This window comes from Ictidomys tridecemlineatus, chromosome 6, assembly GCF_052094955.1.
Source record: "Ictidomys tridecemlineatus isolate mIctTri1 chromosome 6, mIctTri1.hap1, whole genome shotgun sequence".
Classification (NCBI taxonomy): Eukaryota; Metazoa; Chordata; class Mammalia; order Rodentia; family Sciuridae; genus Ictidomys; species Ictidomys tridecemlineatus.
Genome location: NC_135482.1, coordinates 117,642,976 through 117,667,422, shown reverse-complemented (window position 1 = coordinate 117,667,422; position 24,447 = coordinate 117,642,976). Strand labels below are relative to the sequence as shown.

At 39.4% G+C, this 24,447-nt stretch overlaps 1 protein-coding gene across 50 annotated transcripts in view; it reads right to left on the bottom strand.

Moving 5' to 3' along the window:
* Nucleotides 1–24,447, bottom strand: part of LOC120888398 (phospholipid-transporting ATPase IB-like) — a 151,352-nt gene that overhangs the window by 125,027 nt on the left and 1,878 nt on the right. For 21 of the 50 annotated variants that reach the window (XM_078015594.1, XM_078015632.1, XM_078015634.1 and 18 more), the window contains exons 3-7: nucleotides 24,135–24,204; nucleotides 23,475–23,544; nucleotides 23,035–23,104; nucleotides 22,373–22,442; nucleotides 497–562 (exon numbers count right to left, since the gene is read on the bottom strand). The gene's annotated coding sequence lies outside the window, so the exon portion shown is untranslated. Of the gene's footprint in view, nucleotides 1–496; nucleotides 563–22,372; nucleotides 22,443–23,034; nucleotides 23,105–23,474; nucleotides 23,637–23,913; nucleotides 24,093–24,134; nucleotides 24,205–24,447 lie in introns of those variants that run through there. The other 29 variants (XM_078015592.1, XM_078015595.1, XM_078015597.1 and 26 more) reach the window with 20 other exon arrangements.

Sequence of the window (24,447 nt, the reverse complement as noted above, 5' to 3'; positions counted from 1 at the left end):
AAGTTGCAAATATACAGTACTTCTTTTTAAAGAACCTGCAAACACCTGTACAAATAATAAATAAAACATGAGTCTTATGTTTTATTTCAGAGCCAATGTCAGAACAAAATCTAAAACTAGGTCTCCAGATTTGTAATACACACGGGGCTCTAAGAAATCATCACCAGAGGAAAGACTTCATAAGTATCTCTGACACTTTTCTTACGAACCAGAAAATCTGACTTTAAAATTCTTAAAGAAAAACAAAGACAAATCTGAAAAAGAAGAATAAAGAGTAAAGAGCATCCCCTATCAGATATTAAAACATTATAAATCTATCACAACTAAAATACCATGTGTGTTAACATGATCTGTATAAATAAATCTATATTGGAACACATGAGAAAATGTAGAAATCAATTTGTACACACATAAGAATTCAGGATAAAAATGCATGTAGCATTTTAAATAACTGCAACTGAATAACAATTAGGAGAGAAAAAAAATAAGTTCTTACCTCATCCTTTAAGCCAAAAGAAGTTCCATATACACCAAGAATCCATGAAATGAAACCACTAAAGACCTACAAAGAATAAAAATTTAAAACAATCGCGTAATGGAAAAGGTCTTTCAAAATAAGATCCAGGGCTGGGGTTGTGGCTCAGTGGTAGAAAGCTTGCCTAGCGTGCATGAGGCACTGGGTTCGAATGTCAGCATGGCATATGAATGAGTAAATAAAATAAAGGTCCATCAACAACTAGTAAAAATAGTTTAAAAAATAAGATTGAAAAACATTAGAGGCCAACATTAACTATTTGAAAAAAATGACTATCACTTCATTATAAAAAGTTCATAAACAAAATCAAGACTATGTATTGAATGAGGCCCCATCAGGGCCTCATAATTCTATCCAGGTTCTATAGTATTCAAATTCAGCAATCTCAAATCACTTGGAGAGAAGCTTTTAAAAAACACAAAAATCAAGCAATGTAATCGAATGATAACAACTTTTAGCCTTTCTTGCCTTAGGTTATGAATTAAATTTCACTCAGCACCATTCTTAACAGCACCCCACTCACATGACTTTTTAACCAATATGCTCTTTAATTCAAATCCTATGGTCTGTGTTCACTACATTGTGCTCCTTATATTGTACTAGAAATTAGAGTCACACTTTTCACTTTATAATCGGGCATTATAGAGAAGTCTTCTTGTTAAATGTTTCCCAGGAATTTTAGAAAGCCTCATTTGCCAGAGTTATCAAAATCTTAAAACCCTGTGATTTTTCATTGATGTTTTAGCAGAAACCACTAGCCACCAAGAAAAAGCAAGAGGAAAGGGGCCACCATTCTGTTAATTTACTAGTCCCATGCTACTAAATGACTAATCCATGATGAGAAAAGAGGCATCAGGAAGGAATGTTTTTGTTAAGATCCAGTGCACTGAACCCAAACACTCCCACAGTTAGCCTGCAGCACTTTTCAGAGTGGATCAATGTCCTCAGGGAACCCTTTACTTCTGTAGTGCAAATCATACTAAGCTACTTATAAGTTAATTATCTCAGTATTTTGTTATTTTGACTAACACATTGATAATTTCAAACCAACTTTCAATTAAATAAGGGATTTTCAATGGAAGAGCACCACCTGTAGCAGTAAAAAAGTACTGGCTCTAGTTTCACACCCATCCTGCCAACTCTAAAACTACTCTGCATCTGCAAGTACTGCTATTTTGAGCAAAAGCAAAATAACAACATGCACACTGAAAGAGAAAGAGTCCTACACTAGAATTGGCAATTCTCAGACTAGTTGTACTGTTCACTTGTCGTGTGACCATGAAAACCTTTCCATTTCTCACCCATTAAGGAATATAAAAACATTCTTTCTCATCTTTACTAACTCCCTTTGGAATTTGCTCCCAGGTGAACTCTGACAAAGTTACCTTACAGCATGCTGTAAATATCATCAATGTGATCACATAATTAAAGACACTTAACACCATAAACATTCTACAAAAACACATTCCTATGGAACCAATGTACATTATCCATGCTAACTCTGTCCAAGCCACTTTGCCATAGCTATTATTCTCTTTTCACTAACAAAGACCCAGGCTTCAAATTACTACCTTAGTATTAATTTCCTTGTACCCCCATTTTTAGCATTAACAGAGCACCTGTCATCTTTTTTGTTACTAATAATGTTTTCAAGGTATCAATCATACCAGAAGATACATAGTAACTGAAAAAAAAAAAACAAAAAGGTTTCTAGTTGTCCCTTCTTTTCTAAGGTGTGGCCTCAACACACACACACACACACACACACACACACACTCTCTCTCTCTCTCTCTCTCTCTCTCTCTCACACACACACACACACACACACACACACACACACACACAGACTGAAGATTTCTTAGGGATTTTCTTGCTATTGCTATTGTACTTTGTCAATTGCTGGGCAATTTTTTCCATACAGTAGTTGGTCCTTTATTTATTATTTTCATTCTCTTAATTGTACTCTTAAAATAAGCCTGTGGGGTAGGCATTCTTTTTTAGATGAGGAAATCAAGGCTCACAAAAGTTAAGAAGGATCCCCTAAATCACACAGCTAATAAACAGCAAAGCCAAGTGAGAACCCCAATCAGTCTGGCACCAAAACCCCTGCTCCTGATGAGGCTGTCCCATCAGATCTAGAGTCTAAACCTAGACAAGGATATAGGTCTAGTCAGGAACCATATACATATGATTGCATTTACATACAACTTGCTATGTTGAGAAAGCAAGAAAACATTTATTGGAAATAAGTGAAAAAGAAAAGAGAAAACAGAAGCATCAAACAATCTCAAAATGAGATTCATGCAAAAAAAAAAAAAATCCCTTTTAGTCTACACATGGCTTCAGATATACCATAAATTTGGTTCCAGAACTTCTACACAGGAAGCTAATACAGAATTCAGTGTCTACAAACCACAAATGTATCAACTGCTCAGAGTGAGGGCCTGTATTCCTGAATCTAAGATCAGAAAGTAATCTTAGCAAACAGAGGTAAGTCCATATTGGCTCACTATATTTTCCTCTGTACTCAATATTTAAAATGATATCTTCTCTTCTGATGATACCAAAACAATTTATAGCAAATAACTGTCAAGGAAAGAATCTTTATTAGATGCTATTTTTTTAAGTCAAGAAATTCTGAATTGGGTGTCAACATATTTTATATATAAACAGATATGAAAAATTTTGATATAAGTATAATAAGAATTGTAACGAAAAACAAAACACGTGTATAAAGGCATGAATTGGCATGAACATACTCTATATACAAAGATATGAAAAACTGTACTCTATATGTGTAATAAGAACTGTTATGCATTCTGCTGTCATGTATTTAAAAAAATAAAATCAATAAACTAAAAAAAGAAAAGAAATTCTGATTATCTTCACTGATAATATTTATACTTGGAAATCCTTCCCTGGAAAAGAAGTGGTTTATTTTTTAAAAGGATCAATAGCTAATTCTTTTTAAAAATAAAATTTTAAAGAAAATGCTCACCAGCTAAAAGGGAGTGGTTCTGGATCGAACATGGGTATGTTTTCCCATAAATTTCTTTAAGGAGGAGGAAAAGGCAACAGATCAAAATGCTTTGGTCAACTCAAATATTGCTGGATTTCAATCTCTTTAAATATTTTAAATGACTAAACTTTTAACTCAGAAATTCTGTGAATATAAATTTAAATGAAATTTGGTAAATCTTTTGATTTATTTGAGTACTTTCGTGAGATTGTTCATATTAATCAAATTCTACTCAGTTTAGGAAAAGAAATTCCATTCCATCTATTCAGATATTCTATCCACTGAGATTCCTCAATTTATCAATAATCAATAACAGCAAGCCATCTTTAAAACTAGAAATCCCAGAGCTAGGTGCAGTGGTACACAGCTATGATCCCAGCAACATGGAGAGTGAGCCAGGAGGATCACAGTTTGAGGCCATCCTCAGCAACTTAGTGAGACCTTGCCTCAAAATAAAAAATAAAAAGGGTTGGGGGTTTGGCTCAGTGGTAGAATGCCCCTAGATTCAATCCATGATACTCCAAAATATAAATAAAAACAGAAATTCCAAAATCACTAGAAATAAATTGAGGTTAATACTGGAATTAGGCACTTACCAAAATCAATCAACAAGCAACAAAACAGAAAACATGAAATCTAACACTTCAGAAGTAATAACTGAATGCTAATCAAGCCTGAAAGAAAATATGAACTTAATGCTTGGTTAGTTTTCTACAAAGCCCGTGGAAAGTATCATCAATTAGAATCAGATGTTTATTTCAAGTTTTTTTTTAAATAAATATCTTAAGAGAAACAGAAAACTACATGTGTTTTTAAGTTGTGTTATACTACAGCATTTCTGAGAAAAGAAAAAGCATTTCTGAGAAAAGAAAACTACAAACCAACCATTGGACATACTTGTATTTTTTTTTTCTTTTTAAAGAGAGAGAGAGAGAGAGAGAGAGAGAGCAGGCGGCGGGGGGGGGGGGAACTTTTTAGTATTTATTTTCTAGTTTTCGATGGACACAACATCTTTGTTTGTATGTGGTACTGAGGATGGAACCTGGGCCGCATGCATACCAGGCGAGCACGCTACCACTTGAGCCACATCCCCAGCCCAACATACTTGTGTTTTAATTTTTAAAAATATATACTAGAAAGCCAAAACTGCACAGTAAGAACTGCCTAATTACTAGAAATACAGGTGCTTCCAGTTTTCAACATAAAATCTCATAAACAGTCACAACCTGCAAATCATCTATTTTTTATTATGTTTCAGTTTCATTTTTTTTCTGGGCTCTGCCATCTACAACCCGCGCAGACAGCTCAACTATAGGTGGCTGGTGTGAAATTCCTAAGGCATCAAAATAAAACACAGAAGACACACTTACCTTGAAATCAAGCCCCAGGATGGCTCCTCTGCCCTTGGCCTCAAGCTCCCCAAATGGGAGAGTAAAGAATCTCATGAAAGGCTGGTGAGATAGAGTGAGCACTTTCAGAGTGGACTTTTATTGGGGGGGACTCTAGATTCTTTAGAAATTTCCATCCAATGAAAGTCAAGGGGGGCAGGGACACAAAGACAGGTGAGGTAACTGGATCCCTGGGGATGTAGGAAGGCATGCCCATACAAGAAGACACATTTGCATTTTCTCTAACCTAATGACCTGGGCTACCATCTTCAGTTACTTAAGCAACCAGATCACTGGGTGACCTATAGTGCCACATGGATCAAGAGGGGAAGCAAAAGCTGGTCACATGCTTTGTTGGCCTCCAAGGGCTCATTCATTTGTTTCCCTTGCATAATCCATGCTCACACTAACTACCAAGAATGTTACCTTCTGGTGAAAAAGGGTAATAGCAAGGGTCTATACCATGTCTACATAATGCTGAACTCATGTTCTTCCCCTCAACACCAAAAAATGAAGTTCAACAAAAAAATAAATAAACTAGGCAAAGTTAGATTTTGCAAAACACCAAAAAGGAGAGGGAAAAAAGAAAAGGTCTTCTTAGTAGAAGAATGCTATTACTTTCAATCTTATTTCCTATACTGGCACTTCAGTTGAACATTTGTCTGGAATAAGATTACCCACCTATACAGGCCATGAAATATTAAAATGTTTAAATGTATTTGTCTACTATCCCAAAATTAATTAATGGTAGACAAAAATATAATTACCATAATTAATTAATTTGCTCAAAGCCCTCTTTTCCCTTTTCTTGCTGGAATATTTTACTTTTTTATTCAATCTAGTTTCTCTCTTTTTGCTGTTTTTACAGAAATTATAATTTTTTTCCATAATTTTAAGGTCAAATCCTACTTAGATGGTTTGAGATAAACTGACAAACCAACCTTTGGCTAGACAAAGAGAGAAGAAAGACACAAATTGGCAAAAATGGGGTGGTATGGGGGTCCGGGGTGGAGACACTGATCCCTACACTACCAAGAATAAAAATATTCACAAGGGTTGTAAGAAAATATAATGAATTAAATTATGCCACCAAACTAGGAAACTAAAAAGAAAAATTTCTGGAAATTATAAATTTTTAAAACTGACTAGAAAAGAAAGAAAAGGGTGAATAAATCTGTAACAAGAGATTGGATTATAGTAATGAAAGTAATTAAAAACCTTCCTACAAAGAAAAGTTTAGGTTCAAATGGCTTCACAGATGAGTATTTAAAAAATAAACATCCTTCACAAACTTTCCAGAAAATAAAAGATAAAACACTTCCTAATTCATTCCAGGAAGCCAGTTTTACCAATGCCAAAGTTATAAGCAGCACAAGAAAACTACAATTTAGTTTCCCTCATGAATACTAATGTAAAAATACTCAACAAAATATTAACCAACAAAATCTAGCAACATATAGAAAAAATATACACCATAAAAGAAGTAGAATTCATTTTAGGAATACAAGGTTGGTTTAACCTCCAAAAAGTCAATTAATACAACATATAATATCAATAAAGAATGAAACCACATGACCATCTCAATAAATGCAGAAAAAACATTTCTTAAAATTCAATATTCATTTATGATTATTATTGTTCATTGAAGAAGTTAAATAATGTTGAGAACACTACAGTACATAATATCAGGTAAGACACATTGAGGAAATAATAAAGGCAAAATGCATGAAATGAAAAAGGTTATCCTTAGATTGTTACTCCTAGGTACAAGAGAGCTTAGGGGTGCTCCCAATAGGTCCAGGGACAGTGGATGCTGAACCAACAGGTGGAGCATATGTAGCAGCACCCTTTACACATTCCTCGGGAGTTCTACATTGGGTAGTTTAAAAAACACATGCACAAAGGGGAACTTATGCCCTGACTCTGGTTTGCCTGTTAGGTTTTATCACAGTCAGGCCTTAGGGTGTGTTAGGTTTGGGCTCATCCTCATTGAGCACAAGAAAGCTGTATTATGTATTACAAGCAACATACTAAGAGGGGAAGTTTAAATGAAAGGAAGTTTAAAGTAGAAGAAATGTGACAGGACTTGAGTGAGCAACAAACACAGCCTCACATAAAGCCTAAAATGGATGCTGAAGCAGCAACCATATTAACCTTATGACAGTAGTGTAAAATGCTAGAGTCTGGGGTGATGGATATGGCAATTGCCTGATCATTACTCATTGTACATATCTACTGAAATGTCACACTAAACCCCATAAATACGTACAATTACTATGTGTCAAACAATTGATATGTGTCAATTATAAACCGAAAATATATATTTTAAAAGCTTATAGAGCAAGAATAGAGGAAAACTTATTAACCTGATAAAGGGCATAAAAAAAAATATCCTACTACTAGTATCACACCTAATGGTGAAAGGATGAATGTCTTCCCCCTAAAATCAAGAATATCTAATCTTACCACTTGCAACTCAAGGCAAACACATAATGAATAAACTTTTAAGCATTAAAAACTATATTTCATAATGAAAAATAAATTATTAATATCTATGAACCAAATGATATAACTACAGTGGATTCAAGGGAAATAAACAGAAAAATATTAGAAATGAAAGACCTATGCATTACTCAGTATAAAACAGATCAAGAGAAAAAAGTAATTAAAAATTAAATGATCTACGTAAAAGACTCATAGGGATAAAACAAAAATGTAAATAATCTAAACAATATAACCAATAAGGTAGTTGGGGGGGGGTATATACGCATCACTACACTCTGATAAAAATATAAACTCAGTATTTTGAAAATTTGCACAAAAATTATCACTATAGTGCACAAAATCATTAATATCGTCTTAAAATAAAAGTATCACTAGCAGTATCCTTCCACCACAATATAAATTAGAAAAGAAAAAAAGGAATCACAAATATTAAATACTAAAAATGATACAAATAATTCATTAAAAGGAGAGTGGCTAAACTATGGTAAAAAAGACACAATGGAGTATTACATAGCAAAAAGAATACAAATAGTCAAAAGATTGTAAAAAATGCTCATCATCACTAACCACCAGGGAAATGCATATTCAAATCATATTAAGACTAACAGCCCATGTGTTAAAAGGGCTATTATCAATAAAAAAAAACAAGGATAACAAACACTAGCAAAGGTATGAATAACAGAGAACGTATATGCACTGATGAAAACTTAATACAACATCATGAAAATGTAGTTTGTAAGGGCATCCTCAGAAAACTAAAAGGAGAATTACATATGGATCCAGCAGCCTCACTTCTGGTTATATATCCAAGGAAAATGAAAGTAGTATACAGAAGAGAGATCTGAGTTCCATGTTCATTATGACATTATTCACAACAGCTAAGATATGGAAGCAGCCTAGGCAAACATCATTAAAAGAATAGATAAAGAAAACATGATATACACAATGGAATGCTATTCCCATAAAAAGGGGAAAATCCTGGCTGGGCACATTGGTGCAAGCCTGTAACCCTAGCAAGTTACAAGCCTGTAACTTGGGAGGCTGAGACAGGAAGATCACAAATTCAAAGCCAGTCTCAGCAACTTAGTGAGGCTCTAGGCAACTTAGCAAGACCAGGTCTCAAATACAATATAAAAGGGCTGGGGATGTGGCTCAGTGGTTAAGTGCCCTGGGTTTAATTCCTGGTACAAAAAAAAAAAAAAAAAGGAGGTGAGGGAATCCTATTGGTGCTGTTTGGATATGATGTGTCCCAAAAGACTCCTATTAATACATGAATATTAAAGATGAAATGATTAGACTCAGAGTTGTAACCTAGTTAAATGCACTGTTTAGTAACTAGAGGCAAATGGGGTGTGGCTAGAAGAGGTGATTCATCTTCCCTGCTGTTCCTTCCCTTTTCTCTCTCTCTCTGCTTCCATAGATGAAGCACTCCTCCGCCCGCTTCAGCCTTGATGTTCACCTCAGGCCCAGAGCTGGAGTTGGCAGACCACGGAATGAATCTCTGGAATCATAAGCCAAAATAAATTTTTCCTTCTCTAAGTTGTTCTTATCAGTCAGGTATTTTGGTCACAATGACAAAAGAGACTAACCTATCATCTGTGACAACATGAATGAACCTGGGGGACAAAACAGGACAGTCTCTAGGAAGACGAATTTGTCAGTTCTAACAAAATTACCTATGCTTTTATCCTTCAATACAGAAATATAACTTTGAGGACTTTACCCTCAAGTTTAAACCCGCAATACAAAAATATACATGTACAAGTTTATTCAGTAAAATACAATTTTTAATTGCACAATATTGGAAACTACCTAAATGCCCAAACATAGAAAAATGAGTGAACAAACTTCATCATGTCCCATTATGTGGAAATATACTAGGCAATTGTAAACTGAAAAGCTTTAAGATCTGTACAAAGGAATTTTATGGGTTTATTGTGAAGTGCAAAATGCAAAATGCAGCAGAATACATATATAAAAGGGCTGGGGATGTGGCTCAGTGTGACTATTATGTTATCTTCTGGTATTGAAAGAAAAGGAAATAACATACATGTAATACTTCCTACAAAAGACACCAGCAAACAATATGGTTGGTTACATACAAGGGGGAGAAAGGGGAAAGCCAAAGAAAGAGTTACTCTGAAACTATAACATTGTTGTGCATTTTTTACTTCAAATTATGTTAAAATTTGATTATGTTAAAAACTCAAAGGACTGGAAGGGGACCCTTAAATACAACCGGTTTATTGTAAGTAGATAACTAAAACACATTCAAGGGAGGAATTTATACATTTAACTTAAAATTAAGTTTGGAAGAATTATCCATTTAATCTAAAATTAAAATCTATCAGTATAAATGTTCATACACCTTCTTAAAAACCTTTTACTACCTAAAAGATCTTTTGTGACTTTCCCTTTTTTCACCACTGGTATTAGTTATTTGGCCCTTCTGTCTTTTTGAAATTCCTTAATCTCACCAAATGTATTAAAGTCATCAGTCTTTTCAAAAGAATGAATAGCCCCATAGTTGTTCTCTATTACACATCTGTTTTCTAGTTTACTAATTTCTCCTTTTGTTAATGTCCATCTCCTTCCCCTGGATTTAATTTGCTGCTCTTTTCTAACTTCTTATGACTAATGCTTAGATCACTAAAAATGTTTATGATTTTCTCCTTCTTAACATTTGCATTTAATGATATGAACTTACCTCCTAGCATGACTTCACCTCCACCCCACAAACACTGATACAGAATGTTTTCATATGAATTCTAACCAAACAAATTTTCTAATTCCCACTGTAATATCTTCTTGCACCATGGGTTATTTAGAAAATATTTTCTAGGTACCTTTTGCTATTGATTTTAGCTTAATTAGTTTAATTTAGAGAACACTATTTTATTTCAATAGTTTCTAATATACTGAAACTTGCTTGCCCCAAGAAGCTGATAGCTTAGGTTAATGTCCATGTTAATGTATAGTCACAGTTGTTAAGTGAAGCATCTAGACAGTGCAGGCAAGCTTTTTAATTGTGGCATTCAAGTCTTTACTAAATTTTGTTCTATCAGAGACAGTGTAAAACAAAATAAAATAAAAATCTCCCTGAGTAATTGTGATTTTATTTTCTCTCCCCACTTCTTTTTGAAACCTAGATTATAATCTCGAAAAGTCTTTCTAGGTGGTTTGGACTTCCTATTAGAGATGAGAAAGGTAATAGACCTCCTTCCTCTACACTTATAAAAATGCCAGCAATTGTTTCAAATTATTATTATCAAAAATGGTTAAATAACATCTATCTCAAAAATAAAATCACTTTTATAAACATTCTCCAGAGTTTAATTGGGCCATATCCATAACTCCAGATACCACATCAATTTGTTTAATTACTGAGGTACATTTTGCAACTAATTCCTACCACCTGGGTACATGGGGAAAGCAGCAATGTTCTACATTCCACAGACAAATTACCATGACTTTTCTATAGCCCTGTGATACCGATTTTTCCAAATCAAAAGGTACCTTGGTCCTGCTCTCTGGCAAGTAGTGTAAATTTCATCCTTTCCATTAGTATCTGTGCAATTATATCCTACTGAGCTGAGACACTGCTTCAGAATCACTCTCCTCATGCTCCGCAGAGCCACCACAGGCACTGACACCTGACCTAAAAGACTACCATCTCTGCTCTAGCAGAATCTTCCAGGATCTGGCTGAGTACCTATTCTCACAGTCAAATAGTTGGGGCAAATGCTTATATGCAAATAAGAATCTCAAAACTCAGGTACAGAATCAGCCTTAAGTGGCACCCTCCAAGTTCTCAATGAGGCATTGTCTCCCAATTTAGATCAGTCACACTTTCAAGATAACTTTTGCTTCTCCACAAAGGGCAGAACATTACAATAATCTCTTTACTATGCTATTACACCAACAAGCCCCTGGAAGACAGGAATGTGTGATTCATCCAGATGGCCACAGCATCTAGCCATGCCTCACAGGTACACATCCTCCTTCTAGTCTTGCCCCCCTGCAATCCATCCTCTATACAACAGTCCTGGTGATGCTTTATAATCAAAATCAAATGATATCCTTTCCTTGATCAAAACCCTGCAATGGCCTTCATCTGATTCTGAGTAAAATCCAAATTGTCATCATAGTCTATCTGGCCCTACATGATCTGGCCCCTAGTACTACCTGACATTATTCAACCCTCATATTCACACTGCCCTCCCTGCTGCTACTCAAGCACCTGAAAGGTATACTCCCCCACAAGGCTCTTTCCCAAAATGTTTGGTAGCTCATTCCTTCACCTTCATTCATGTCTTTGCTTAAAGTTCATCTCACAGAGGCCTTTACTGACCATTCTGTCAAAACTAGCAGTCTATGACATTCTCTGCCCTCACTTGCTTTAAGTTCCTTATAGTTATTACTACTATACATACTTAGATGTTGTTTACTACCTTTATGCCCCACTAGAGAATGTGAGTCCTATAAGAAAAGGAAAAAACAAAACAAAACAAATCTGCCTCCAAATCAACAGCCAGAAATTTTCACTGTAAGGAATCGATAGTAAATAGTTTATATTTGATGAATTAGGTCTCCATCTCCACTACTCACCTCTTCCCTGGAGCCTTGAAACAGCCACACACAGTACATAAACAAACAGGAATATCTGTATTTGAACAGTTTTCGTACAAAAATCAAGCAAAAAATTAGGTATGGCCCATAGGCTTTAGTTTGCCAACCTCTGCTCTAGAACAGGCCTGATACACAGCATACTGACTTCAAGTTAATCAACCACTCCTCTTTGGTCTCTAAAGCTACCTTTAATTAACAACACAAAACACCAGTACTCTGAGCTCATCAGAAATAATAACATCACCCTTGCATACATCTTCCACCAAAAATCAATTTGAGGTCAATTGCTGAAAGACTGAAGGATATGCAATGTATTCATTCTTTCCACTATTAGGTATATAAGCCAGGTTTGTTTAACCCTCTGCATAACCATCTTTAATTAAGTTGCATTTTTTACTTCATTTAAGAACATTACAATAATAAGCCTTACAAAAACCACTGCCTTAGTATGAAGATTACTTGGAAAACTGGGAATAGAACCACCATTTAACCCAGCTATCGGTTTTTTACCCAAAAGACTTAAAAACAGCATACATACTGCACGGACACAGCCACATCAATGATTATAGCAGCACAATTCACAATAGCTAAACTGTGGAGCCAACCTAGATGCCCTTCAGTGGATGAATGGATAAAAAAGATGGCATATATACACAATGGAATTTTACTCAGGAATAAAACAGAATAAAATCATGGCTTTTGCAGATAAATGAATGGCGTTGGATAAGAGAATGCTAAGTGGAGTTAGCCAATCCCCCAAAAACAAATGTCGAATGTTTTCTCTGATAGAAGGAGGCTGACTCATAGTGGGGTAGGGAGGGGGAACATGGAAGGAATAGATGAATTCTAGATAGGGAAGAGGGGTGCGAGGGGAAGGGATGGAGCAGGGGATTAGCAAGGATGGTGGAATGTGATAGATATCATCATTCAAAGTACATGTATAAAGACATGAATTGGTGTCAACATACTTTATATCCAACCAGAGATATGAAAAATTGTGCTATATACATGTGATAAGAATTATAATGCATTTCGCTGTCATTTTTTTTAAATCAATTTAAAAAAACCCACTGCTCTATGTGCTATTAAGAATGTCACTGAGTACATCATCTACTATGCTACATCTCTGAATTTAACTGATACCAAACTACAGTGCAAAATCAGGGAACATTTAGGAAAGGAAACTAATGTGTTTTTTATGGATGGTGAAAGCTGTAGGATAAAGCTGAGGATGATTCCCTTTCACTATGTCCACTAGGATACTCAGTCAAGTTCCATGTCAGCCTGGGGAAGAGACTGCCACCATACTTATGACCTCTCTTCTCAGGAGATTCACAGCTATACTACATTTCTAGTATAAAGTAGATTAAATGAGGAAATACCTTAGCACAGCTGATGGGAAAAGAGATGATGTGTGCCAACCTATAAAAACCTCCCACAAGACTCTACTCTTTCCCCAACCACCAGCAGGTTCCCAGTCCTTATAGAAGGCTGAGTCACAAGGTGGAAAAAGGCTGACTACAGAAGCCATATAGAGAGAGGCCCATCCCAGGAGGATCCTGATGTGTACCTCACAGAAGTGAGCAACTAAGATTTCTTCTGCCAAGTCACTGTAATCTTGCAGTTGCAGAAACAGTCCTTGAATCTAGACAATGGCATGAAGACTTGAATCTTGTTAGAACTAGAGGTCTGTTTTTATTCCTGGTTTTCATATACTTTGTTTAATGTTTTGTTCTACTGTGGATGGAACCCGGGGCCACATGCTTGCCTCACATACTTCTGAGTCTCACTATTTGTATTTAGCCTTTTTATTACCATGAGTACTTCCTATAAGCAAAATCAGGTCTTCACTTAATCAAAGACAAGAGAGCCAAGGCTTCACTGATTATGGTCAATAAAATCATAATCATCTCAGACAATAAACATCTGGATAAATACATATATATTACATTTAAACAAAACTTTATTTGTAACTTTCAATTATCATATGCTGACCTAAGTCATTACACTTTCCAAAACAGGGAAAGAATGCTGAGTAAATATCAAAATGCAGGACAATATATTTTGTCAAACTTAAGTTTGACAATCATTAGAAAACATACAGCCTAAGAAATAAAACCACAAACTTTTAAACTCCGGTCTTAAGAGAAAGTAACCATAATTGTAGCTTCCTGTAACACAGCTTTCCTAAACCCTTCAGTACCTAATCCCTATACAATTGTTTCAGATGATGTCCTGAAGGTCTTGAAGTTCTGTGGTTTCCACATTTTTATTTTTGGCTGGGAGCGGGCGGGTGCACAGAGGGAACTGGACATGTCAACTAATTAGGCTTACGTAACATAAGGGGCAAACAGCAGAAAAGCTATGAAAATTTTAATTACAGCTCAGGTATGAACATCATTATCATTGATAAATCTTGCAACTACTATAAATTGCACTGCCAACTTTTAAAAAGGAGTAACATTTTAATAATCTTTCTCTCTGGGATATCTCAAAGAACAATTCAACTGTATTGAAGCTTTGTGAAAAAACATTGTTTGCACTGTGTAATTAAAATCTGAGAACAGGTAACTAGGGAACTAGGGGATTTCTGTGTATTTCTGATTTTTAAATCAAAAACCAAAGTACTTAAATCTAAAAGATGTACAAAAATGGAGACAAATTCTATGGAAAACCAAGAATGGAGATATGATGTTAATTTCTACTGGGTTCTTAATAACATACAATGCATTTGTCTATTTATACTGAAAATGGATGTGAATTCTATATTGAAAAATTACAATCTTCCCTCCAAAAAGTAAGCTCTTGCTTTTGAAGAGATAGGAAATCAGGCTCTTCCCCCTCATTCTAAGCTGTTTAACGGCCTATCTTGAAGGATACAAACATAAAGCATAAACTGCCATCTCTTTACCCCCTTTCTGCTGAGTATCATCATCCCTCAATGTTAATGTCATACATCAAAAGAATCAACTTAAATCCATGAGCTTCTCCATGAACATGAACTTTAAACTCCAGATAGAATGTGGCCCAGCAAAGGGTTACAAGGCCAGTTCAGAGCTAAACCCTGTTTAGGAATTATTCTAACACAGGATTACATAACAAAACAGGAAAAAAAAAAAAAAAAAAACCTTGTCATGTGTATATTTTTGATGGGGCTGAAAGATAACTGTGATTATTAGTAGGGAACAAAGACAAGATTTTGTAAATTAAACAGTCATAATAATGTCCTGATATATAATCATAAGTAAAATAGATGATATTTTCAATCAATAAAAAAATTGTTGGGTGTCTACTGTGTGCAAAGAAGATCATTTCATCCCCTTGGCTGATAATACATGGCCACCTGGATTCTAGTTCACAGTTAATGGCATCCATGCTTTCACACTGCAACATAATTTCACTGAGCTGTTTGTGTACACAAAATGGATTACAGCCCTCAATGAAGACGCTGTGAGATGAACCAAAATGGAACTGCTGCAGCAAGGCAATAAAATCTTCAGCATAAATCCAGCAGGGTTTCAACTGCTAGAAAACTGAGGTATTCAAGATCCAAAGATAGCAAAGATTGTGGAAAGATGGCCAAGGAAAGGCACTGAGTATTATCACTGTGAACCAAGGTGAAGACCTAAATAAAGGTCTTTCTTTACACGATTACAATGTAGAAGAGGTTATCAGACAAACAGGGAAAAAAAAAAAAAAACACAAAGCACTGATAAGTAGGAGGCATCCTGCTATCTGGTTCCTGCCCCCAGGAGGCTAAACTAATTAGCAAGACCACCTATCCCGTTTTTTGGTTCATCAGAATACAGGTCCAGCATCCCTCATCAACATGAGGCCACAAGTAGAAAATTCTCCATCATGAAACTTAGCTGATAAAACACGGCCATATGGATTCTAAATTTGCACACAAATTTATTTAAAATATTGTATAATGTTACCTTAAGGCTATGTACATAAGATATATATAAAACAAATGAATTTTCTGTGTAGACTTGGGTCTTATCCCCAAGAGAACTCTTTATGTATATATATTTCAAAATCCAAAACACTTCTGGTCCCAAGCATTTTGGATAAGGGATAGTCAACCTGTCAAGCTTTCTGAGAGCAGAAGCTTGATTGTGTGAAACATTCTTATTACCAGAAACTAGAACAGTGTCTGAGACACAGTAGGCATTCATATATTTATGGACTGACTGATATAGTTTAGTTCTGGAATGTTCCCCAAAAATTACACATGAAGCCAGGTGCGATGGTGCACCCCTGTAATCCCAGTGGCTTGGGAAGCTGAAGCAGGGAGAATCACAAGTTCAAAGCCAGCCCAGCAACTTAGTGAGGTCCTAAGCAACTCAGTGAGACCCTCTAAATAAAATACAAAAAAAGGAGCTAGCAATGTGGCTCAGTGGTTAAGCGCACCTGGATTCAATCCTGGGTACCACCACCCCCCCAAAAAAATCCATGCATTTCCAGAATGCTGCTACTGGAAAACAGTGGAACCTTCTGAGCAATAAAGCATAATGGAAGGTTTTAGGTCGTTAAGGATATGCCTTCAAAGGGTCCTTAATCTCTTTTTATTTCTCCCCTTTGCATCCCAGCCATGAGGGGACCACTTTTGCTCCACCATGTGTTCCTGCTATGATGTGTTGTCTTGTCAGAGACACAAAAGCAATGGGCCCAATTGATCATGGACTGAAACCTCAAACATTGTCAGCCCAAATAACCTTTTTCTCTTTATAAATTAATTACCTGAGATATTTGTCACAGCAATGGAAAGAAAGATGACTAACAAACTAAATGAAAACATTCACAATAGCCAAGGAGTGCAACCAAACTAGGTATCCACCAACAGATGAATGAACAATGAAAACGTGGTACATGAACAGCCATAAAGAAGAATGTTAATTATGTCATCTGCTGGTAAATGGATGGAAATGGAGAACATCGCACTAAGAAAAATAAAGCAGACAAAGAAATCTGTCAAGGATCTAATGTTTCCTCTCATATGTGAAAGCAAGATGGAAAGGGTAGGGTTGGGGAGATCTTATGAAAATAGAAGGGAGACAGAGAAAAGAGAAGGAGGGAAGAGAGGACATGATGAAATATTGGGGAACAAAATCTACCAAATTATACTATGTCCACAAATAGACCACAATTAATCCTGCTTTTATATATAATTACAAGGAACTAATTTTAAAAAATAATGAGGGAAATTAATAGAGTTAGGCGATAAGGAAAAGAAAGGAGGGAATGTGGAGTTATTGGGGAATAAGACTGATTAACTTTTGTGCATGTACATAAAAGGCACAACCAATCCCACTATTATATATAATTATAACACACCAAAAAAAATAAAGATTTTTTTAAAACTAAAATAAATAAAGTAAAATAAAAGATGAAATCAAGAATACATAACACAAGAGATCTTTTGATCAATTTCAAGACCACCACTCCAGGAGGCTGGGGGGTACCCTAAAAACAGGCACCAGGAGAAATTCCCAAAAGCACTAAGTTGAGAAATTATCCCAAATACTTAGATCAAAGCCAAGGCCTAGAAGTTCAACCCAAAGGAGGAGAAAACATTTTGGGATGTTTGGTATGTCTAAATTTTCAGAGAGAGAGAGAGAGACAGACACACCAAAGAAAGAAAACGCTAACCTGCAAAAGTCCATGGAAAGAGAAGGAAGAGTAAGGCTACCTTCAAAGTGGAAAAGTGAAATATGAGTATGGAAAATATGCTCATCTAGAACCATCTACCAACACAGGAGGACTGGTCCTGATACAAAACAAATAAAGGCAGCATTGAAAAGGTGTTGACGCTGATGTCAAATAGTATTCTTCAGAAGAAGAGAATAGCAAAAAGAAACTGGAACACACAAGGACAACATGACCTAAAGGAGCATGCACATTCAGGGAAAGGTCAGGCCAGGCCAGAGGAACCCTGAGAAGGACCAAACAGTTCTAAGACAACAGTTCTTCTTTCTTGAGAAAGAAATAAAAAACTGTTCTTAAAATGTTTTTAATAAAGGCACTGCTTTTTTAAAAAAATAACCCTGCACCAGATGCCCGCTCTAGTTAATGCCCTTCTTCTTCATCATCAAGTTTTAGAATAAACTGCCTGCCCTGACAGACTTCCTTCCTTTAACCTCCTTCTCTCAATTCATAGAACAAGCTCCTCAACACCTCTCACCAAGATCACTAATTATATCTCAGGGCTAAATCCAATGGAAACCTTTAAGTTGCTGTCTAGAGGAATCCCTTTCCAACACCTTTTACCTCTTGGTTCCTTACTACTGACATTCAAACATGCTCAAAGCCTTTCATGTAAAAACAAAAAAGTAGGCTCCCCCTTTACCCACCCTTCCGGTAACCACCATTAACTACCACCACCAAATTTCTTGAGCAAAGCTGTCTCCACACCCTGACTGACTCGCACTCACTACTGACCCAAACCCACTCACTATTAAACCAAACTAGTCCTCTGGCTACAGTTCCCATTACCAAGTTGCCCTTGGCATTCCAACATTAGCAAGGACCTCCTGGCTGCCAACCACTCCCTCCTGGGTTAGGTTCCCTAGAGTACCTCCTCCTCCTCAGTGTGCCTGTCTTTCAAACACAAGAGTTCCTCAAACAACATTCTGTCCCATTCCTTTTTTTACTCTATACATATTCCTTGAATAACCTATCTACTTTTTCTCTGTGCACTGCATCCTGGGTGTCTTGGAGTCAAAAGGAATGTCTATTGAATCACAAAAGCATTAACAACTTAAAATATTTATGTCATAAAAATTTAGTGACCATTTGGAAAAAGTACACTTAAACTGAGAGAACAAATGAATTTTTATTTCATTCTTAAATAATGGTAAGTATTTATTAATGGTACAGGTGCATCTCTTGAGCACTGCACAATTTCTCAAATCTTTTTTTAAATATTTATTCATTCATTCATTCATTCATTTACTTATTTTAGTTGTAGTTGGACACAATACCTTTATTTTATTTATTTTTTTTAATGTGGCGCTGAGGGTCTAACCCAGGGCCGCACACATGCCAGGCTAGCACTCAACAGCTGAGCCACAATCCCATCCCAATTTTTAAAATTTTGGAGTCAGGTTGGATACTCCCTCCTACATTTCCTGTTCCCTGCTGATTTGTACATGGTTCAAAAACCACAAACCCCTCTTTACAGAAATAAGGCCATTAAAAGGAATGGAGTATGATCTAGTTGAGAGAAATTAACTTCAGATAGTAGTTTTCACAGAATTGGATGGATATAAGTATCACTGCATTTTTCTCAACAATTTAAAATATATCTCTGTCCCCTGTGAGCTCAATACAGCACTTCAGTCAGTCTGGGAACTATGGTGCTAATAATTCTCAATTCTGTACTAAGATCTGCAGATATCTAGATTCTGCAGAATTCTCTTGCACAAAGATCTGCAAATATCTAGATTCCCTAATGTAGTTAACTCAGCACTCTATGTACCATAGGCCTGCAACTTAATTACCTTCTCCCCTCAAATACTGCTGTCTCCATCTCAGTACCCAAATACCCAATGACAACCAGGCATTGCCCTAAAAGCCTTCCTCTCCCAGCTCCCCTGCCGCCCCCCAACACACACACTCAAACAAGCACCAAGTCCCAACCACCCTACCCTCTCAAATCCCTCCTTCTAGCCTTCCCCCTTCTAATTCATTGCCCAAAGGGCAAATCTACCTTGTCCTTTTTTGGCTCAGAATTCCTCAACTATCCCCTACTCCCCATAGATGAGTCCAAACTCTATATAACAGGAATCACCTCCATGGTTTGATTCTAGTGTTTTCTCCTGTCTCACTTCTTGCCACTTTTTGGCCCTTGAACCACCACACTAAATCTGTGCTGTTTTCAGTTGCTCCAAGGTGCCACCTCCCTGACCAGTCCATTGTACACTTTTTCCTGAATCCAGACTTTCACTAATTTCTTTTCATACACTTCCTCTGGGAGGTCTTTCTTGTATCTCTGAGCAATTCCTAAGCTCAGATCTGTGGTTCTCCTCACAGTTTACATAGCTGGACCATTTCAGAGCCAGCACTGCTAACAATGGTTAGACTGTCTGAGAGCTGGAACAGCAAGCCCATCAGGGACCAACAGAGATGTTTGTCCTATTCATCACTGTATCCCTAGCACATATGACAAACTATTAAGGTGTACCAAAGGCTTAAAACAAGTGAATGGATGGATTAGGTCATTCACATGAGGCTCACCAGTCCCTCACTCATTATGGACTCTATCGTGGTACATATCACACTGTTCAGTAACTGAGGTAGGTTATGAATATCTTGAATGCTCTCATCTCTTATTTGTAGAACATCAGTGATTAAAATAGTGCCCAGTATTTAGTTAGGCATTCACTACATGGTTTTTAAAGAAAAAAAGTTTTTGAAAAATATCTGGAAGGGTACACCTCATAGTAGAATTACTGCTGAAAAAACATACAGGATTAGGGTGACAATAAGAAGGGGAAAGAAAACTGATGTGTTCACCCCACATCTCTCTTTATCAATGTTAAGTTTATTTGCATTATTTATGTATTACTGTGTAAAATATGTTTCAATTGCCAGATTAAATTAAGTCATAGGTAAAGGACGAGTCCTGAAAAATGCAGACTAAGCAGCATTTGATTCCAAACATCCAAACAAAGCAAAAATAAATAAATAAATAAATAAAAAGTTTAAGAATTAAAAAGAAAAGGAACTGAGAAGAGAGGATGACCAATTTAAGTTCTATATAGCAATACTGAGCTACTCCCAGGGGTAAAACATAAGTTATAAAAGTTCCTGAAATATAAAGTAAACCCTAAATTCTGGCCCATGAGTACAAATAATTCTTTTAGTAGTTTAAATATGGATCCCAAGAGCCAAAAGATTACTTGCCACATGAAAGTTTCTATGGAAAATGTGTACAGAGACACACTGATGATGAACTGGGGCTACTATGTTCCCATGACCACTTAGCAAACTGTGTCTACCTTTATTTTCAGAATTTTTGCAGTTAGTGTAGCACATCAACAATTAGGTCAGACATTTTAAGCAAACAGATAAAACAATGCTATCAAGCAACTTCACATAATCAACTGGAAACTTAAGAGTAATTTTTACATAGAGATCTAGAACAAACTTCTCACTGTTTAAGTGAACACAAAATACAGGTTCAGGCCGTAAATTAAAAAAAAAAAAAAGTCAGCCAAACTTTCCAACCTAGTGAGCTTTAAACATTTGAAAAGACACAACTTTCAAAAATATAAATTCCAATGATCCTTTAAAAGTAAAGACAAATGAATACTATAAGGAAGTCATTAGAATCCTGGGAGAAGAAAAAACAAAGACAACACACAGAAAAGTGCCTTTGGGAAAGGTCAAACCAGCTTTGTCCTCTAACAATCACAGCTTTGTTCAAGTGCTAGAAAAGGAAAGTTTGGTAAAGGGTATACAAAAAGAAACAACAGGAATTCAATAGAATTTATCCTAGAAGTGACAGAAAAATAAGTCAATTCTAACAGTTTGAACTCAGTTTTTGATAGAGTCGCAGGCCTTTGAACAGTTTTAGATAAACCTAACGTTTAAAAGCAAAATATATAAAATGGCTAGCCTCTCCTTGACAGTCAAAATTGTCACTTTCTATTCTGTATTTGATTTTAAGAGCACCAATGCAAAAACAAGCCTTTCTAATTTTCAGTATTTGAAAACTCAGATTCATTGCTGAAAGTAAACAACCAAATTAAAAATTAACCCTCCCCAAGAGGCTGCCTGGCCTGGAGCCTGGAAGAAAAGGGCAGCCCCGACCAGGGAGTCCAGCAGGCTGCAGCCCAAACTCATGGGTCCAGGGTCCCACCCTTGGCACCAGAGCTGTGCCCCTAGCTCAAACCTCCTGCCCCCTGGCTAGAGCACATGCAGCAGGATGGGGCAACTTCACTGCACCTCAGGCCGCTGGGGGCCCAACCCCGCGCACGCCCCTCCCCAATAGGCTGCCTGGCCTGGAGCCTGGAAGCAAAGGGCATACCGGACCAGGGAGTCCAGCCAACCACAGCCCGCACTCACAGGTCCAGGGTCCCACAGCTGGCACCACAGCTCTGCCCCTAGCTCTGATGTCCTGCCCCCCAGATGGAGCACGCGGCACTCAGCGGGATTCAGCAACTTAACTGGACCCCAGGCGCTCAGGCCAGACCCCTCGCCCGCCCCTCCCCAATAGGATGCCTGGCCCAGAGCCTGGAAGCAAAGGGCAGCCTGGACCAGGGAGTCCAGCCAGCCACAGCCCGCACTCACCAGTCCAGGGTCCCACCACCAGCACCAGAGCTGCGCCCCTAACTCAGTCATCCCTCTTCCTGGCTGGAGCCTGCAAAGGGATGCAGCAACTTCACTGGACCCAGGTCCACCATGAGCCCAACACCGCGCCCGCCCCTCCCCAAGAGGCTGCCTGGCCAGGAGCCTGGAAGCAAAGGGCAGCCCGGACCAGGGAGTCCAGCCGGCCACAGCCATACTCACTGGTCCACAGTCCCACCGCCAGCACCAGAGCTGAGCCCCTAGCTGGGTCGTCCCACCTACCCCCTGGAGCACATGGCATGATGCAGCAACTTAACTGGACCCCAGGCCGCCAGGGGCCCGACCCTGCGCCCCCCCCCCCTCCACAATAGGCTGCCTGGCCAGGACCCTGGAAGCAAAGGGCATCCCAGACCAGGGAGTCCAGCTGGCCGCAGCCTGCACTACTGGTCCAGGGTCCCAGCACCAGCACCAGAGCTGGGCCCCTAGCTCCGACTTCTTGCTGCCTGGCTGGAGCTCAAGCTGCAGGATGCTGAGACTTCACTGGACCCTGGGCCGCTGGGGGCCCGACCCCGCGCCCGCCCCTCCGCAAGAGGCTGCCTGGTCTGAAGCCTGGAAGAAAAGGGCATCCGGACCAGGGAGTCCAGCCAGCTGCAGCCCTCACTCACCTGTCCAGGGTCCCACTGCCAGCACCAGAGCTGCGCCCCTATCTCAGTCATCTCGCTTCCTGGCTGGAGCCTGCAATGGGATGCAGCAACTTCACTGGACCCCCAGCGGCCATGGGCCCAACGCCGCGCCGGCCCCTCCCCAAGAGGCTGCCTGGCCAGGAGCCTGGAAGCAAAGGGCAGGCCGGACCAGGGAATCCAGCCGGCCACAGCCCGCACTCACCGGTCCACAGTCCCACTGCCAGCACCAGAGCTGTGCCCCTAGCTGGGTTGTCCAGCCTACCCGCTGGAGCACGTGGCGGGATGCAGCAACTTAACTGGACCCCAGGCCGCCGGGGGCCTGACCCCGCGCCCGCCCCTCCCCAAGAGGCTGCCTGGCCTGAAGCCTGGAAGAAAAGGGCATCCCGGACCAGGGAGTCCAGCCGGCTGCAGCCCTCACTCACCGGTCCAGGGTCCCACTGCCAGCACCAGAGCTGAGCCCCTATCTCAGTCATCTCGCTTCCTGGCTGGAGCCTGCAAAGGGATGCAGCAACTTCACTGGACCTGGGTTGCCATGGGCCTGACGCCGCGCCGGCCCCTCCCCAAGAGGCTGCCTGGCCAGGAGCCTGGAAGCAAAGGGCAGGCTGGACCAGGGAGTCCAGCCGGCCACAGCCCACACTCACCGGTCCACAGTCCCACTGCCAGCACCAGAGCTGCGCCCCTAGCTGGGTTGTCCCGCCTACCCGCTGCAGCACGTGGCATGATGCAGCAACTTAACTGGACTCCAAGCAGCCAGGGGCCCGACCCCGCGCCCGCCCCTCCCCAATAGGCTGCCTGGCCTGGACCCTGGAAGCAAAGGGCAGCCTGGACCAGGGAGTCCAGCCGGCCGCATCCCGCACTCACCGGTCCAGGGTCCCACCGCCGGCACCAGAGCTGGGCCCCTAGCTCCCACTTCCCGCCGCCCAGCTGGAGCGCGCACGGCAGGACACAGCGACTTTACTGACCCCGGGCCGCTGGGGGCCCGACCCCGCGTCCGCCCCTCCCCAAGAGGCTGCCTGGCCTGAAACCTGGAAGAAAAGGGCAGCCTGGACCAGGGAGTCCAGCCAGCCACAGCCCGCACTCACCGGTCCAGGGTCCCACCACCGGCACCAGAGCTGCGCCCCTGTCTCAGTCATCCCTCTTCCTGGCTGGAGCCTGCAAAGGGATGCAGCAACTTCACTGGACCCAGGCCCTCCATGAGCCCAACACCGCGCCCGCCCCTCCCCATGAGGCTGCCTGGCCAGGAGCCTGGAAGCAAAGGGCAGCCCGGACCAGGGAGTCCAGCCGGCCACAGCCCACACTCACCGGTCCACAGTCCCACCGCCAGCACCAGAGCTGAGCCCCTAGCTGGGTTGTCCCGCCTACCCGCTGCAGCACGTGGCATGATGCAGCAACTTA